Source organism: Eubalaena glacialis, chromosome 17 (genome assembly GCF_028564815.1).
Source record: "Eubalaena glacialis isolate mEubGla1 chromosome 17, mEubGla1.1.hap2.+ XY, whole genome shotgun sequence".
Lineage (NCBI taxonomy): Eukaryota > Metazoa > Chordata > Mammalia > Artiodactyla > Balaenidae > Eubalaena > Eubalaena glacialis.
The window spans coordinates 8,203,154-8,218,814 of NC_083732.1; the positions used below are offsets into that span (position 1 = coordinate 8,203,154).

General features: G+C 48.3%; 1 protein-coding gene and 1 non-coding gene across 6 annotated transcripts in view; one reads left to right on the forward strand and one right to left on the reverse strand.

The window, feature by feature from the left end:
* The first annotated feature begins 1,129 nt into the window (after positions 1-1,129).
* The window catches only part of CHD7 (chromodomain helicase DNA binding protein 7), a 177,609-nt gene continuing 163,077 nt past the window's right edge, over positions 1,130-15,661 (forward strand). For 4 of the 5 annotated variants that reach the window (XM_061172013.1, XM_061172015.1, XM_061172017.1 and 1 more), the window contains exon 1: positions 1,130-1,401. The gene's annotated coding sequence lies outside the window, so the exon portion shown is untranslated. Of the gene's footprint in view, positions 1,402-2,043; positions 2,093-15,661 lie in introns of those variants that run through there. The other variant, XM_061172014.1, reaches the window with a different exon arrangement.
* LOC133077502 (small nucleolar RNA SNORD35) lies at positions 8,628-8,714 on the reverse strand. The gene has a single exon (XR_009697770.1). It is a non-coding gene; the product is annotated as a small nucleolar RNA SNORD35 (small nucleolar RNA).

Genomic DNA, 15,661 nt, shown 5'->3' on the forward strand with positions numbered 1-15,661 from the left:
AAACAGTTGACGGTTTAAAAGAATTATAACTGCTTGGTATCTGCACATAAAAGGTGCTTGATAAATGTTTGCTAGATCTAGTTCCTAAAGGGAAAATTGGTAAAAGAAAAATTTCTCTAGGTTTCATATTAATTTTGTACCGGGAAGGGAAATAGAATAAGAGGCTTGGGTAATTGAGGCTAGGAGATCATACAAAAGTGCCATTTTGGCCAAAGAATGATTAAAACACTCTAGTCCTGACATGTTTAAAAATGGGCACACAACCTATTTCTTTGTTTCATAACCATCGCGCTCCCTCTCCCTTTTTTGGCATGGCAACAAATTCAACAAAATCAACGCCATCTAGTTAAACTTTTTGATTTAGTGGTGGGTCCGGCGGTCCTGTCAACGAGGAGGCTAAGACAAGCAACGTGGAGAGGCAGGAGAAATCTATCTGAAATGGAACGTGCCCATTCTAAATAATTTCAGGTGGGAAAATCGTTCCAAGTTGACGGACAATTGCAGAAAGGACGTCCCAACCCCTCGAGCCGGGGCCGTCCGTCCGCGCAGCCTCGGAAGCCCCTCGCCGCGGCCGGGAGGACCGCCGCCGGCCGGGCCGTCGCTTCCTGCCCGCGGGCGGCGCACCCGGACCCCGGGAAGGTGCCGCTCGGGGAAACGTGGCACCGTCTCCAGCCCGCGTCCCGGGCGCTGCCGCGCGGCAGCCGAGCGCTCCAGCGAGCCGGGCCGGGAAGGCGGCGCGGTGGCCGCGCACCGGCCTGCGGGGAGAGCCGCCCGCAGCACCGGCGCCCGCCCGGGGACGGGAAGTGGCGCCCCGCCCGCCCTCGCGGCCCGCGGCCCCGCAGCCCCGCGCCGCCCCCTTTCTCTCGGCCTCTCCCTCGGCCTCCACACCCCGGCCGAATTCTTGCATAAATTATGCCAGGCGCGCCTGACGTCAGGTGGCGGCGCGCGGGCGCGGGCGCGGCGAGGAGGGAGCCGGCGGCGGGCGCGCGCGGCCCCGCGGCCTCGGGCGCGCGCAGGCGTGCCGGGCGCGCGCAGGCGCTGGCGTGCTGGGGCCGCGGCGGCGGCGGCGGCGGCGGCGGCGGCGACGGCGGCGGCGGCGGCGGCGGCGGCGGCGGCGGCGGCGCGGGGGTTGAGCCGTGGTAGTGCGGACGCGCTCGTGCTCGGGAACTATCGGATTAAACTTGAATCGAGTGCAATTACACAAAGGAGCGCCGCTGAGGAGGCGGCCCGGGGACCCGGAGACCCTGAAACTCGTCAGAGCCGCGTTCGCCCCCGGCCAACTCCGCGCCCGAGGACTCAGCCCCCTGGCCGCGGCCGCCGAGCCAACTCCGGAGCCCGCTCTCCGTTTTGTTTCCCCCTCGGCACAGGGCAGCGGAGGAGCCCGCCCGCCCGCCCGACCCGGTAAGCGCGAGAGTTCGCCGGGCGCCCCCGGGAGGGGCGGCGGCGGCAGGAAATCGCTCCGGGCCGGGGCCGGGGCCGCGCGAGGAGTTGGGAGCGAGGAGTTGGGCGTGTGCGGGGCGAGGGGCGAGGGCAGGCGGGGGCCGGGGCCGGCGCTGGAGCGCAGCGCCGCCCGGGCCGTGTCGCCGGCGTCGCCGCCCGCGGGGCCCGAACCCGCGTCCGGAGCGCCGCCCGGCGACCCAACTTTTGCCTGCGTCCGCGGGGCCGGCGGCGGCGGCGGCGCGCGGTCCGGCCGAGGGTCACTTCCTCGCATGTAAATGGCTTTTTGTTGTGCTGCCGGCGTGGGGGGGGGACGGGGGACAGGAGGGAGCGTGTCTGCGCGCGGGGGAGCGCGAGCGCGTTTCCTCCCGCCGGCGCCGAGCACGAGTTGCCGGCTCCATTCGAAAGAAAAAGGAAGGAGGAAAAGTTGGGCTGCAACTCCAGTGCGAGTGGGCGATGGGCGCGCGGGCGCGGGGCGGCTGAGCAGCGGAGGCGGCGGCTCGGGGACGGCGGCGACCCCCGCCTCCAGCCCCCGCCCCCCGCCCCGGACCGACCACGCCGCGCTCGCCGGGAGCGGCGGCCGCACCGGCGCGAACAAAGTGCGTCCCTCCTGGCGCGGCGGCGCCGGCCCGCGCGGGGACGGCCACCGGGCGAGGTGGGTCGGCGGCGAGGAAAGTGCGCGGGGCGCCGCGTGGGGCGGGGGCGGCGCGAACACGCGGCGCGGGGGGCGTCCCGAGCCCGGCCCGTGCCGGCCGCGGGCGCGGAGTTGCGAGCCCGGAGCCGGGGGCTCCCGGGGCTCCCCGGCGGCTCCCAAGTGCGCGAGGAGGAGAAGAAAGGGAGCGGGGCCGGGGCGAGCGCGGGGAGGCGCGGCGCGGAGGGGACCCCACCTTGCCGAGCTGGCCGGGCCAACGGCGGCGGCGGCTGCATAATAGCGACTTTAAGCCCCCGGAGGCAACTCAGCTCCCCCATCCCCGAGCCCTCCGGGGGTCAACGCCGGGGGGGTGTCACCAGGTGGCCCCCGAGGTGGCCCGGGTGCGCTCTGCCCCCGCCGAGATCCGCCGTTCGGGGCGTGAACGGCCGAGGTGGCTGGAGGCCAGGCGGTCAGCGGGCAGAGGAAGGAGGGCGGTGGGGGACGCGTTGTTTGTTTGGTTGGCACCGGGGGTGCGGGGGCGCGGGCACCCTGTGGGCTGCGGTGCGGGGCGGCCGCGTCGGCGCGGGGCGAGCGCGGCCGTGGGGCGGGGGGAGGGCGGCGGATCCCGGGCGCGGGGGGGCGGGGGGGGCGGGAGGCTCCGGGGAAGGAGCCGCCGGCCCCGAGCAGCCATCATTACCGAGCCGCCTTTCTCCGGATGGCTGTGCCTCGAGGAGCCCCGCGCCGTGGGAGCGCACCCCGAACTCGCGGCCGCCCGCCCGCCCGCCGGCTTTGTGAGCGCCCCCGTCGAGCGGACGCGCGGGGAGTGCTCCTGCTACCCGGCGGCCGGTTTTCCTGGAGGTCACTTTTAGGCACTGTTCACGCCTCGATTTTAAACTAGTTTTTCTCCCTCTCTTCCGAACAGACAATGGACAAAAGAAAAGTAGCAACCCACATGGAGAGTTTCCTTTTGAATTGCTAGAATTAGATACACTATGTAGCTCTCCACTTGCTAAGTATACTTTTTAGTTTCCCATTGTATATTATCTGGCCATTGATTTAAATAACTTACCTTGAAATATGTCCATCCTCTGGGCTTGATTTCTGGGCTGTATTAAATATTTTAACTTGTTTCTAAAGGATTATGTGAAGGCCCTGATTTTTATTTTCTGAAAATTCTCATTTAAGCCGTCTTTGCAGTGGGCAGTACCTTTCAAAGAGGTTGAGTGTGTTTTCCCCCAATTCTCTCTCGATAAGGGGAGGGGGGAGTACTCTCTAAAGGTAATAATCAAATAGAAAAAAAACAAAAAACCCCACAAAACTTATCCTTATTTCCTCACAGATCTAGTCTAACGATGGCAAAAAAAAAAAAAAAAAAAAAAATCGTAGTGACTATGATCTTAGCAGCATGGGAACCTGATTTATCCCAGTTATAATTCCGTTTAGATTGTAGCAATGTGTAAGTAGTAGGTAATTTCTTATTTCAGAAATAACTTGAGCAGGGATTCTGCGAAGTTGAATCCGCCTCCCAGCCCCCAGAGTACATCTGTCGCGGAGTGTTTTTGTCTTGCTGTTGCACAACAGAAGCCCTCCAGTCTTTACCCTAAAATGGCAGCTTTCATTTGACTGGGGCCCATTCATTGACAATGATAATAAAGAGGCTGAAAGCTAGATGCTTGGGGCACGGAGCAGGACTGGGTTTGCCTTTCTAGGTGATAGTAAGTGGGAGACATTTTATGTCTTCCAGATTTGCTCACGAAAAGTTTGTTTTCCCTGAAAAATCTGTTCTGTGGAAAAAAGTTACAAGGTAAACAGAATTTGGAAGTGGAAAGCGACTTGCAGCAAATTTTAGAAACTAAGTTTTCTTGTTTTGCCAAATAGTGAAATTATGACATTCCCCCCCCCACCCTTTTGGTAACCAGATAAAGGGACGTGATGGATTTTTGTGAGGCTTGTAACAGGTGAATTTCATCACCATAACACTCAAGAATTGTTTTCTAGCACTATGGATTTTATTATTTATAGTCTGTTGATATTTTCTATTTTTTTTCCTCTCTCTGTGCAAGCCAGTAATTTGAAGCCTGATGAATTTTGTTCTAGGTTTTTCAGGATTCAGATGAGTTTCTTGATAAGAAATGAATAATTATAATAAAGGGACTGGTATGTGAATTCCAAACTCTAATTATATTGGTTTAATCAATGAAATTATTTTTAAGTCAATTAAAAAAATGGCTTCCTTTTCTATGTCTTAATTTTGAAAGTCAGGATAGAGAAATATAGGTCATTTATAGGTGACGGTGATGGTTAAAAACTCAAACATTATTTTCCTCTTTTGAGGAAAAAAAATAGCACTTTTTTTTTCCCCAAGTTGAGAATACCTAAGTTGAGTTTAAAATAGCAGGTCTAGTAACTTAATTTTGAAGCAGTACTTTCATAGATTCTCCTGTACTTGGTTTAGTTGTTAATCAGTTCGACTTACAGGACTATTTCCAAAACTTTTTTTCATGAGCATCTTACTTTTATTGAGTTAAAATGAATACCATGGGGAGTACCTTTATAAAACTGTATCAAAGAAATGTTACAACTTTTTCTTCATACAGATGCAGTCAATGATGTATTACCTATTGTATAGTTTTTAATCATTAAGGTCAAAAGTAAAAGAATATTTTCATCTATGAGAAAATACAGTCAGAGTGCTTCTACGTACATGCCATGTAACCCGTAAGAGCAATTTCAGTGCCAAGTTTAGAGTAGTTATTTCAAACCTAGCCGAAGAGCATTTTATTCCCTGTGCTTAAGAAAGTGTCACCATCCATTTGGTTACTTTTGATTCAGCAGTCACTGGCAAGCTTTCGGTGTGTAAAACGACAAATAAGAGGCGGTGCTTTCCCTCACAGAGTTTACCATCTACTAGGAGAGCGCGTTCCGTAGGTAACCAAGTGCTTATATTTTAACTTCTAAGATCAGCTTTGGAGGTGGTAGTTGTTGCCCATCTTTTATTATCCGTGCGTGGCCTTTCAGGTTTGATAGTAGTCACCATGGCCGTCTTACAGACATCTACTATAAATAAGGCATTGCAAGAATAAAAATGCTTAGTCAGGGCTGAGCAAAGTGTGTGGCTGCAAAAAAATGACCCTTAAAATTTCAGCTTTGTAATCAAGTGATTTGCTTCCAGTATTCAGATGCTTTCTAGATGTAAACAAACCAGCCCTTAGATAGATGTAGGTCATGTAGCTAAATTCACTAAGGTAGATGGGGAAGGAACATCTGGGGTGATGATGGTGAGATGATGTCGGGAACATGATGGCCCTGTGTGACTCTTTAATTGTCTTGTTCATTCACACAGACACTTTTGTATATCTTTTTATGCCCTTTTAGAAATTCAGAATTTTGTATTGTTATATCTTATCAGGTTTCTAAAGCCATTATAGCTTTATCGGTTTGGGAGATAAAATTTTCCTTTTTCTCTGGAGATCTTTATATTCTGTCCTAGTTTTTTTTTTTTTTTTAAAGAAAACTTTGACATTCAAAGATGATGGATGATGTTAAAATATGAAAGAAATTGGGAGTAAATGATCACTTTTCTATTTCTATCACTTTTCTATTTTTCTACAAAAAATATGAAGATGTAATGATTTGTTTTAATTTGGGTATTACTTAGTTGCAGTTATGGTAAAAGCCCATAGCTGATTATGGTGGTAGTTAAGAGCTGGGATGGTAATTAAAAACATTAGTACCGTTCTTTTATATTTTACTTTTATCAATATATTAAAATTCTTAAATGAAACCACACCTGTGTGATAAAAATAATAAATAGAATCAGGAAATCATAATGATATTGTCAAGTAGAAATTCATCTTACAGTCATTAGTAAATCTTTGGATATTTAGAGCATGAGGACCTTGGAGAGCTAGTTGAACTTTCTCATTTTACAGATTAAGAAACTAAAGCCCAGAGAGATTAATTAAAGGAGCTGTCTCTGGCTGGCCACCCAGTTATTGCAGAGCTGTCTTGGTCATGGTTGTCTTCCTGGTGCCTAGCTGGGTGCTCATGCAGGGGAGTGCCGGGTTGGTCTTTGTTGGATGACTGAGCTGCTTCTGGAAGAGACTAGCTCTCCCTCGTATATTCTGACTCAAAAGTACCTTTTGGCTTAAGCATCCTATAGCCTATGCTAACATAGCTCTTAAGGGTGTTCTTAAGCCAACAGTATTGTATTTGCCTCTGTGTGGTGGTTTGGAGGGTTTTTTTTGGGCGTGGGGAGCGGGGAGGTATGATTATCCATCTAGAGAAATGCAGAGAAAATTATTCCGAGATTTGATTATTGTTTTCATTATAGAAGCACGTATTCATTACCATAACTAGGTTCCAGTACCTTTAACTAATGTTAGGTGACTGCAAACGTGATTGTTTTCTCAGTGAAATATTTTTGGAGGTTTTTGTTTTGTCTTTATTTTGAAAAGTAAAAACTATCTTTTTAAAAATAAAAATAATGTAGAATAGTAATGAAGAAGCATTACTTGGTAGTAAGAGGCTGATTGGTCCCTGAGCTTGTTTTTGTTTGTGGCCATGTCGCATCAAAGACACTTTCTTCAGTGGTCCTTTTGACCTTATACCACTGCTGTAGGTGCCAGGCTTGGCTCTAGTGGCTAGTGACTGGGCTGTGATCAGTTTTCCTGTTTCACCTGTTTTCTTGTTCATCGGCTCAAGTATCTATTGGGTACCTGCTACCTAAAAGGCGCTGCGCTCTGCCTGAGTTAGGAATACAGTGGTGCCAGGAGAAGACATAAAAGACCCACGCGAAAAATAGAGCTACCGCGACGTCATAGGTGCTGTGCGGTGGTCTGGGAGGAGGGAGAGTCACTTGTTAAGAGTGGCTTCAGCACTGCCATCCAAGTGATGGTAGGAGAAGGGGGCAGTGCTAGCCCACCTGGAGGGAGGCAGCGTGTCTGAGGTCCACGGAGAGCAGCTACATGACACGCAAGAGGCGGGCATAGGCCAGCTTGGGCGGGCCTTACAGGATATGGAATTTGGGATTTAAAAAAAAAGCAGCAGAGCCACTGGTGAGTGTTAAGCAGGGCTTGACATGAACAGGCTTGTGTTTTGAAGACTGAATTGGTGGGTGGGGCAGAGGAGAGAGAATAGGCCGGGAACCGCGTCCTGCCTGCTATTGCTGTGGTCCATGGGGTGGGGAAGGACCAATGGTTTGGGCTAGACTGGTGGCCGTGGAGATGGAGAAGTGGACCGGTTGGAGAAATATTTAGGAGGCTTGATGAATTGTACTTGAAGATAGATTTGTTCTCAGGGAGAGGAAGGTGTCAGGGAATGTAGGTTCTAGTGTATTCCCTGCATGGCCGGCTGGCTGGTGATGCTGTTCACTGAGGCAGGGAGCACCTGATGAGGACCAGGTCTGAGGAGGCAGTTCATGAGTTCCTGAAGCATGTGACTGAGGTGGCCGACAATGGACCGTGAAACTGTTGCTTCAGCCTTCTTTCCATTGCTAGCGGCATTCTAAAACTTTCCAAAATAGTCTGCTAGCTTCCCCCCAAAGATGTCGGTGGATGGTGAGCCCACCAAGGATTGCTGGTGGTGTCAATGGAAGGGGAGAGAAGAGGGAAACTTTGTTATCTACCTTGATATGTGGCACTTTGTTTCTTCCTTGCTTAATAGGAGTTTGCTTGCTCGTACAAAGAAGAGGACCCTCCAGTAAGCAGACTTTGCCACATTTTGTTCTTGTGTACCTCCACATTCTGGAGGCCGCTTTCTGTTGCTAGTTATGTATTGGGACAAGGTCCTTGGACTCCCAGAAGATAGCTGGTGGGTCCCACTGTGCTCCCCATGGAGGAAACTGGTCGCATTTTAGGAGCCGGTTGTGGCCAGACATGGGTGTGGTAGAAATGAATACATAGATAATTGTGGAGGGACATACCGTCCTTGGTCAGAACACTTACCTGTTTTTGGGGGGGAAGTATGTATAAACTAGCTTAATATATCTTAAAAGTAACATTGTTCAATTATTATAAAAAGTAGATGATAGAGCGTGATTGGTCGCAAATGAGAGATGCTAATTGATAAATCCAGAAGAGCTTCCAAGTTGCTGACTTTAATATAATTTGAGAAAAAGTATGAAAACCCTGAATATTTATCTTTTTTTTTTTTTTTTTTTAAAGAATAAACAGTCAATTTTATTGGGCTCAGACTAAGAATCCATGGGTCTTGAGGACCTCTGTGAATTTGTCAGTTTTCTTCTCTGTGTTCTTTTCGGCCTGCTTCCGTAGCCTCATGAGCTGCTTCTTTTTCCGGTAGTGGATCCTGGCCTTCGCCTTTCTCTTCTCCACCAGTGTAGCCGTTACTGCCTGGTACTTCCAGCCAACCTCATGAGCCAGGCGCCCCAGGTAGGCAAACTGCGGGGGAGAGGGAGAAGCGAAGCTGTAAGAAAACGAGGCCAGGGTGACTAGGGGAGGGGTGCTGACATCCCGTCCTAGAGGATCCCAGTCCCGCCATACAACTTTGCAGCAAGCCTGCGCTCAAGAGGCACAGCCACCCCTGGCAGGGCTGTCTGCTCCTCCTGGCATCAGCCGAGCCATTGGCATTATCGGCACTGCCCACAGTGGCATCCACAGACCATCGTGAGAAAAAGCCATCATCTGCTGAACATTTATCTTGAAACAGTTTTTTTGTTTGTTTTGTTTTTTGTATTTTTGTTTTGCCAGTTTGTATAGTAACGATGTTACCCGTTTATTTTTAAATCTTTAAAAAAAATTTATTTATTTTATCTATTTTTGGCTGCGTTGGGTCTTCGTTGCTGCACGCGGGCTTTCTCTAGCTGCGGCGAGTGGGGGCTACTCTTCGTTGCGGTGCGCGGGCTTCTCATTGCGGTGGCTTCTCGTTGTAGAGCACGGGCTCTAGGCGCACGGGCTTCAGTAGTTGCGGCACGCGCGCTCAGTAGTTGTGGCTCGTGGGCTCTAGAGCACAGGCTCAGTAGTTGTGGCGCGTGGGCTTAGTTGCTCCGCAGCCTGTGGGATCTTCCCGGACCAGGGCCCGAACCCGTGTCCCCTGCATTGGCAGGCAGATTCTTAATCACTGCGCCACCAGGGAAGCCCTACCCGTTTATTTTTATTACAGGTCAGACATTGATCGTCGTGTGCAGGGAGATCCTTCGTGGGACTCGCTGTCTTTGGTTGGGTCTCTATTTCAAAGGTGCTCTGTTTGACATTGGTCCTCATAGGCCTTTTTGGTGCCATTGTGACTTGATCAAGTCCACCAGGGCCCTCCCTGACTTCCTCAGGGTGGGCACGATTGTGTGGCTTTCAGATTTTTCAGGAGCTTACATTAGCTATAGGGGCATGCTACATCTGAAAGTTTTACTCTCACTTCTGGTGGTTTTGAGGGATTATTTGGATATGTTTAAAATTTAGGGGTAGTAATGTTCCCATGTGGTGACATAGTAGAAAAGCTGGGTGTGCTGAGTTCAGGTGGACTTGTGTCAGCTGCTCTGTGGCAGTTTTTTATTTCTAACACTATTTCTTCAACTGGTTAGTTTAAAATTTTTCAATAGCCTTTAAAAATACATTCTTTTGTTCGGTCCCATCAACAGCGTATTCCATGGTTTAAGAAATCGTTGCCTTCTTAGGGGTGTAGACACTATACTGAATGCTGCATGCAGGTTCCTATGTTGTGGGTTCTAGTGGCAGGATAAAGAGGATGTTTATCCCTCCCCACTGCCTGTATCTCCTCATCATGGGGGTGGGCAGAGAGCCACTGTCACAGAGCAGGGGGCGCACGGGGCCTGGCCTGCCATACCAAGCCTCTGTGCAGGGAAAGGCAGGGAGGTAGACACGAGTGTAGTTTTGACATGTCGTGGACTGTCCTTGGTATCCTCCACTTGCAGGTCAGAGATTTCTACACCATATTTGTGGTTTATCTAATAAAAGGGTACATGGTACCTCAGTAATTAATTTGCCCCTAGTTCTGCGGCAAGTTAGAGACTGCTTTAAATGATTAAAGAGTCCACTTGGTTCTCTTGTTGTCCTTCTGAAAGAAACCATGAACACTTTTAGAGTCGGTTCTGTTGATATTTAAAACATAATTAGCAAATGTACGTATTATTTTAACACACATTAAAAAAAAAAAAATCATCTTTACCGTGGTACTAAGCCAGCAAATAGCAAGAAGCCCCTTGTAGAATTATAAGCCTGCTTTTGGTTTCCAAGGCAGGGTCTGTCACGGCACTAGGTGAATAATAAAATCAATTTGAGCACAGGTGTGCAATCAAACATATGCCTTACTTGGTGATGTATTTTAAAGTGAATGGGTCTAGAAATTACTTTATTTATGGGTGGGACTAATAATGTAACTGTTAAGCCTATATCTTCAAGGTGAACTTTTTTTTTTTTTTAACATCTTTATCACAGTGTTTTATGTTCTTGTATACTTGACCTTGTTTGCGCTTGAAATTTTGCTTTGGCCAATTGCAGGTGTATTGATCTTGTCAGAAAAATCATGCAGACTCATCTTGAGAATGTAAAAATCTTGATTACATTAGGAAATTGTTTATTTTCTCTGTAAGGTATGTGTTCAACTAAAACAGTGCAGAAATAACACAGTAACATTAAAGATAACAGTAACAACCATAACAACTAGCTAGCAGTTATTGAGCATTTCCAGCCAGGTAGGCATTATGCTAAGTGTTTTAATGATAATTTCATGTACTCATCAGAACAACTCTAGGAAATAGGTAGAATTTTTATCCCCATTTTACAGATTCGGAGACTTGGGCTGAGAGGTAAAATTGCCCAGGGCCACACAACTCTAGCAAGTGCTGGAGGATTTTGAATCCAGGTTGGATTCAAATCTGCATGCGTGACCAGTCTCCAGAATCTGCATGCGTGACTGTGGTCCACTGTCACGTGAACCAACCCCAAGGCTTGTATCACTGCTGTCTTAATAGGTAAAGGTCCATTAAAAATACCAGCAATGCCCTGTAATCCTATGTCATGCCCGCTTGCTATATCCTGTCAGCCCAGGCTTTTCTGTCCACACTTTCTCTTTTTGTGCCTACTGTACTCATGGGGGGGCATACATCTTGGGATATCTTGACCCCTAAGACAATCGGGTTCCATGCCTTTCACCCTAATGCCCTTCCTCTCCCACGGAGATGAGGAGAGCAGTTGTTCTTGTGGAGGTTTTACTCCGTGGTGGCCGAGAACTTGAGTTGTGGCGTCAGAAGGATCAGCTAGTGAATCAAAAAAATAGGAGCAATAATACTCTCAACCAGCCAGGGTTACTAATGGCGGAAGACTGCATGAGGTATTCCACCTAAAGCACTTGGTATAGCGTAAGGCATATTTATTGAGTAGTTACTAGTATCATTAGCTCACTGGTAGTCATTGAACTTATCAAACCACGCGTCTTGGTTTTAATTTACAAAGTCCCCGGATCCTAAATCGTGACTGGCCAGGCACGAGAGGCCTGCAGTGGATCCTGGCTGCACGGTTTTCACCTTTCCTCAGAAGTCGACATCAGAATTAACACGGGTGTGTGCCTGCATCCAGGCACAGAACTAGATGTTATTCACCTAGTCCTCTCATTGGCTACGCAGAGGTGGCTCGGGTACCCCAGACACTAGAAATGGCACATTTGAAGGAGCAGTTGCTTTCCGGCTACGGAGCTACTCGTCTGCTGGCTGAGCTGCGGCTCTCTCACCAGGGATCCCGTCAGTCCTTCTTTTCCCCAAACCTGCGGTTCTCCAAAGTCGCTGGGAGATGTTAGCCTGGATAAACAGTGGTGGGCATATTCCATCCGTTCTGGAGCGTTAGAACCTTCCAGTATAGACTGGAGAGGTACACGGTGTTCTCAAAATCTGTAACTCTAGGTCCTCAAGTCTCTGAACGTTGGGGCCAGTCCTTTTCCTCCAAATTCTGTGTCTTGCTTAAGGAACAGACAAGAAGCAATCTAAAATGGGTCGATTTGGGATGGGGTCTGGGATAGGAGTAGCAAGGAGAAAGCGAGATGGTTCCCTGCCTCTGGAAAGGTGAGGCTCTGGGGCAGCTTCCTTGGAACCCCGCTGCTCTCCAGATTGGCGTGACAGTGGGGGAGATGGAACGTAGACAGCTTTTGTTTTGTTTTATCCTATTTTATTTTCACGGAAAAGAGACTCTAAAGGGAAAATGAAATGGGGCAGAGTAGAAACAGTTGACAGACATGAGCCTGTGGAAGTTCCCGTATTCTTCCGTCCTTACTGCAAGGTTGAAAAACTGGAGAAGCTGCTGCTGCTTTTTTTTTTTTTTTAAATAAATTTATTTATTTAATTTTACTTTTGGCTGCGTTGGGTCTTCGTTGCTGCGCGGGCTTTCTCTAGTTGCGGCGAGTGGGGGCTACTCGTGGTGGTGGCGCGCGGGCTCAGTAGTTGTGGCTTGCGGGCTTAGTTGCTCCGCGGCATGTGGGATCTTCCCGGAACGGGGCTCGAACCCGTTTCTTGAATAACATTGACTCTAAGGGCTTGATCTCAGTAGCTACCATGTGCGGAGTGTGGGCTTTATTTGAGTTTGCATTTTGCTAACCTATTTACTTACGTGAACTTGTTGGTCACTGACTACCAAAGTAGTATTAATCAAAACGCTGAGGTAGGAGCAATAATTGCCATTTTGTAGGTGAGGAAATGGAGTTTTAGAGATTGTTTAATAAATTTGCCCAAGAATACAGCTATTAATGATGGAGTTGGGACTCAAATCAGGACAGGCTTATTTAAGACCATGTAGCATTAACCTCTCTGCAGAAATTGCTTTGGAGGGTCCCATCAGAATGACCTTGGCCTTAGAAGGCCAGGAGCAGCGTCTATCAAGACTTACACACCTGTGCTTTCAAGGCCCACCTCTGGGAGTGACACTGAAGGGCCCAGAGCTGCCCATGAATGCATGAGAGTCCGGGAGGCTTCTTTTCCTCACAAGTCATACCTTATCAATTGCGAACACTTTCCACCTAAAAGACACTCACTTATTGTAAGACTTACTAGTGTTCTACCCTGTTTTTGTTTATCAGTCCAAGACGTGGCCAACATCAGAGTATTCGGCTTGCTACAGAATTGGCTGTCCTCAAAGTTTCTTTCCAGTGTTTATCCAAGATGTATTAATTCATGTAGCATCTTTTTCTCACTGCAGAGGACTTGAGTTGCTCAGGAAATAAGACAGGATGTTCCCTAAGCTCCCAGCCGTAGCACTCGCTCTTGGTAAACACTTAACCTAGTCAGCAGCCAGCCTCCAGGAAGCACTTGCACACCGCTGCTGCTCGCACGCAGGACGACGGCCGTGCCCTGCAGCCGCACGCAGCGTGGTGTCAGGAGGTCTCAGATTCAGATATATAAAGCAGTAGGTAGGCTTATATGTTATGGGGTGGATGTGTGTTCCTTTTTCAGGGGATTAAAAAAAAAAACAAAACGATAGTATCCCAAATCCTAAATACTCCTTTGCTTCTTAGAACTATTCTGTGGTGACATGTCTAGATTCTGTATATGTTTATGGGTTTTATGCCTTCACAACTGAACAAACAGTTGTCCAGCTTGAGTACAGTAAATCTCTCGTTAAAACTTGAAGTTTTGCTCTTTTTGGTGCACTTGAAATTTTAACTTTTTTTGATTGTGTTACGTTTCAGAGAGCTAGGTTTATCACCAGAATTAGCATTTTAAGTTTTCCATTTCCCCCTCTCATTAAAAAACAAAAAATAAAAATCCGGGCTGGTGTTTGAAGCAAAGTTCAAGTTTATAGGGAACTTTGTGGCTGCTGTGGGCTGTTGAGAGCCCTTGCGTTTAGCTGCTGGGGTCAAGCAAGATAAAGAGAACCCTGTCTCCTGTGCTGTCAGCTACTTAGTAGGGATGCAATAAAGTGACGCAATCAGGTAGTTTCCCACATGGTTCAGCCCATGGGTGGTGACACGGCTGTGCCTGAATTGCGGGCAGGCAGGCGGTGTCACCGTGGACTACCTGGGAAACGTGGTGTTTGTCTTGGTGTGAACGAAAGGTGATGTACTGCCCGAGGATCTGCACAGAAGCCCAGCTTTTGCTGGTGGATTGGTGACATAGGGAACCGACTGTCAGTCACTTGTTGTAGCTCAGGCTCTTCAGAACTTGAAGAAATGCCCACATAGGGACTTCCCTGGTGGCTCAGTGGTTAAGAATCCGCCTGCCAGTGCAGGGGACACAGGTTTGAGCCCTGGTCCTGGAAGATCCCACATGCCACGGAGGAGCTAAGCCTGTGTGCCACAACTACTGAGCCTGCACTCTAGAGCCCGTGAGCCACAACTACTGAGCCCGTGTGCCACAACTACTGAGCCCATGTGCCACAACTACTGAAGCCCATGCGCCTAGAGCCGTGCTCTGCAACAAGAGAAGCCACTGCAATGAGAAGCCCATGCACCGCAAAGAAGAGTAGCCCCTGCTCACCGCAACTAGAGAAAGCCCGCGCACAGCAACGAAGACCCAGTGCAGCCAAAAATAAATAAATAAATTAAAAAAAAAAAAAAAAAAGAAATGCCCACATCATCAGCATTATCCTTTATGGATCACTGCCACCATAATAACAACATTCAGAATAATAATATCTTCACTTGGCAAACCTGAAAATGACTCGACTACCTGTACCTCTTCTAAAAAAGACTGCTTGAGCCAGCTGTTGAATTTAGTAAGTGATCTGATTTGCTTTACCTGCCAGCTCCAGGCTAGAGGTAAGAAAACGGGTCTTTTTATTCAAAGCATTACAGCATTAATTTATATCCTTAGGAAATTTTCTTGTGTTTATCTCTTACTTCCAATATTCTATTTTGTGAAAGGAACCCCAGCTTTCCCTTTTCTCACTGTTTTGAGATAGTTGCATAGAAAATGCTGGTCCTTCATTCCTGGGCAGAAAAGCTAACAGTATGTAGTGGTTTCTGGGGGAAGAGGCAGCAGCTGCTGTGAGCCTGGCCTCTGCCTCTGTCCTGTAGCTTTTCAGCAATTGTCTCCGCTCCCCGCCCTTCCACCCGACCAGGATTCAGAGGTAACAAGGTGGTTTTGCAGAAATAATGCATCCATTGGTCTTTAAGGAAGAGTAGAATGGTGAGCTGGATGATGTAGCTTTTTCATGTGTTTTCTCCAAGGGACCTGTAAAGCGGGTCTGTTTACATGATTTTGAGGATCTTATATAATTATTTAAAAAGTCCATCTGGTAAAATTGGAATAACTAATAAAATAGATATTTATTGGGGCCTTAGAATGAACACAGTCACCTGAGGTGCTTGTTAAAAATGCATATTCTGGGATTTCCCTGGCGGTCCAGTGATTAGAACTTGGCGCTTTCACTGCCAAGGCCAGCTTCAATCCCTGGTCGGGGAACCAAGATCCCACAAGCCTCACAGCGCGGCCAAACAAACAAATGCAGATTCTTTAACCCTACACCAGTTTTTTTCCTGAATTAAAAATCTCTGTGATAAGAACCTGCTGTATAAAAAAATAAATAGAATAAAATTCAAAAATTCAAAAAAAAAATCTCTGTGGGCCGTCTAGAGTCTGAATTTTTATCTAGGTGCTTCTGCTACATTCTTAAAGACCACACGTTTAGACCAATATGT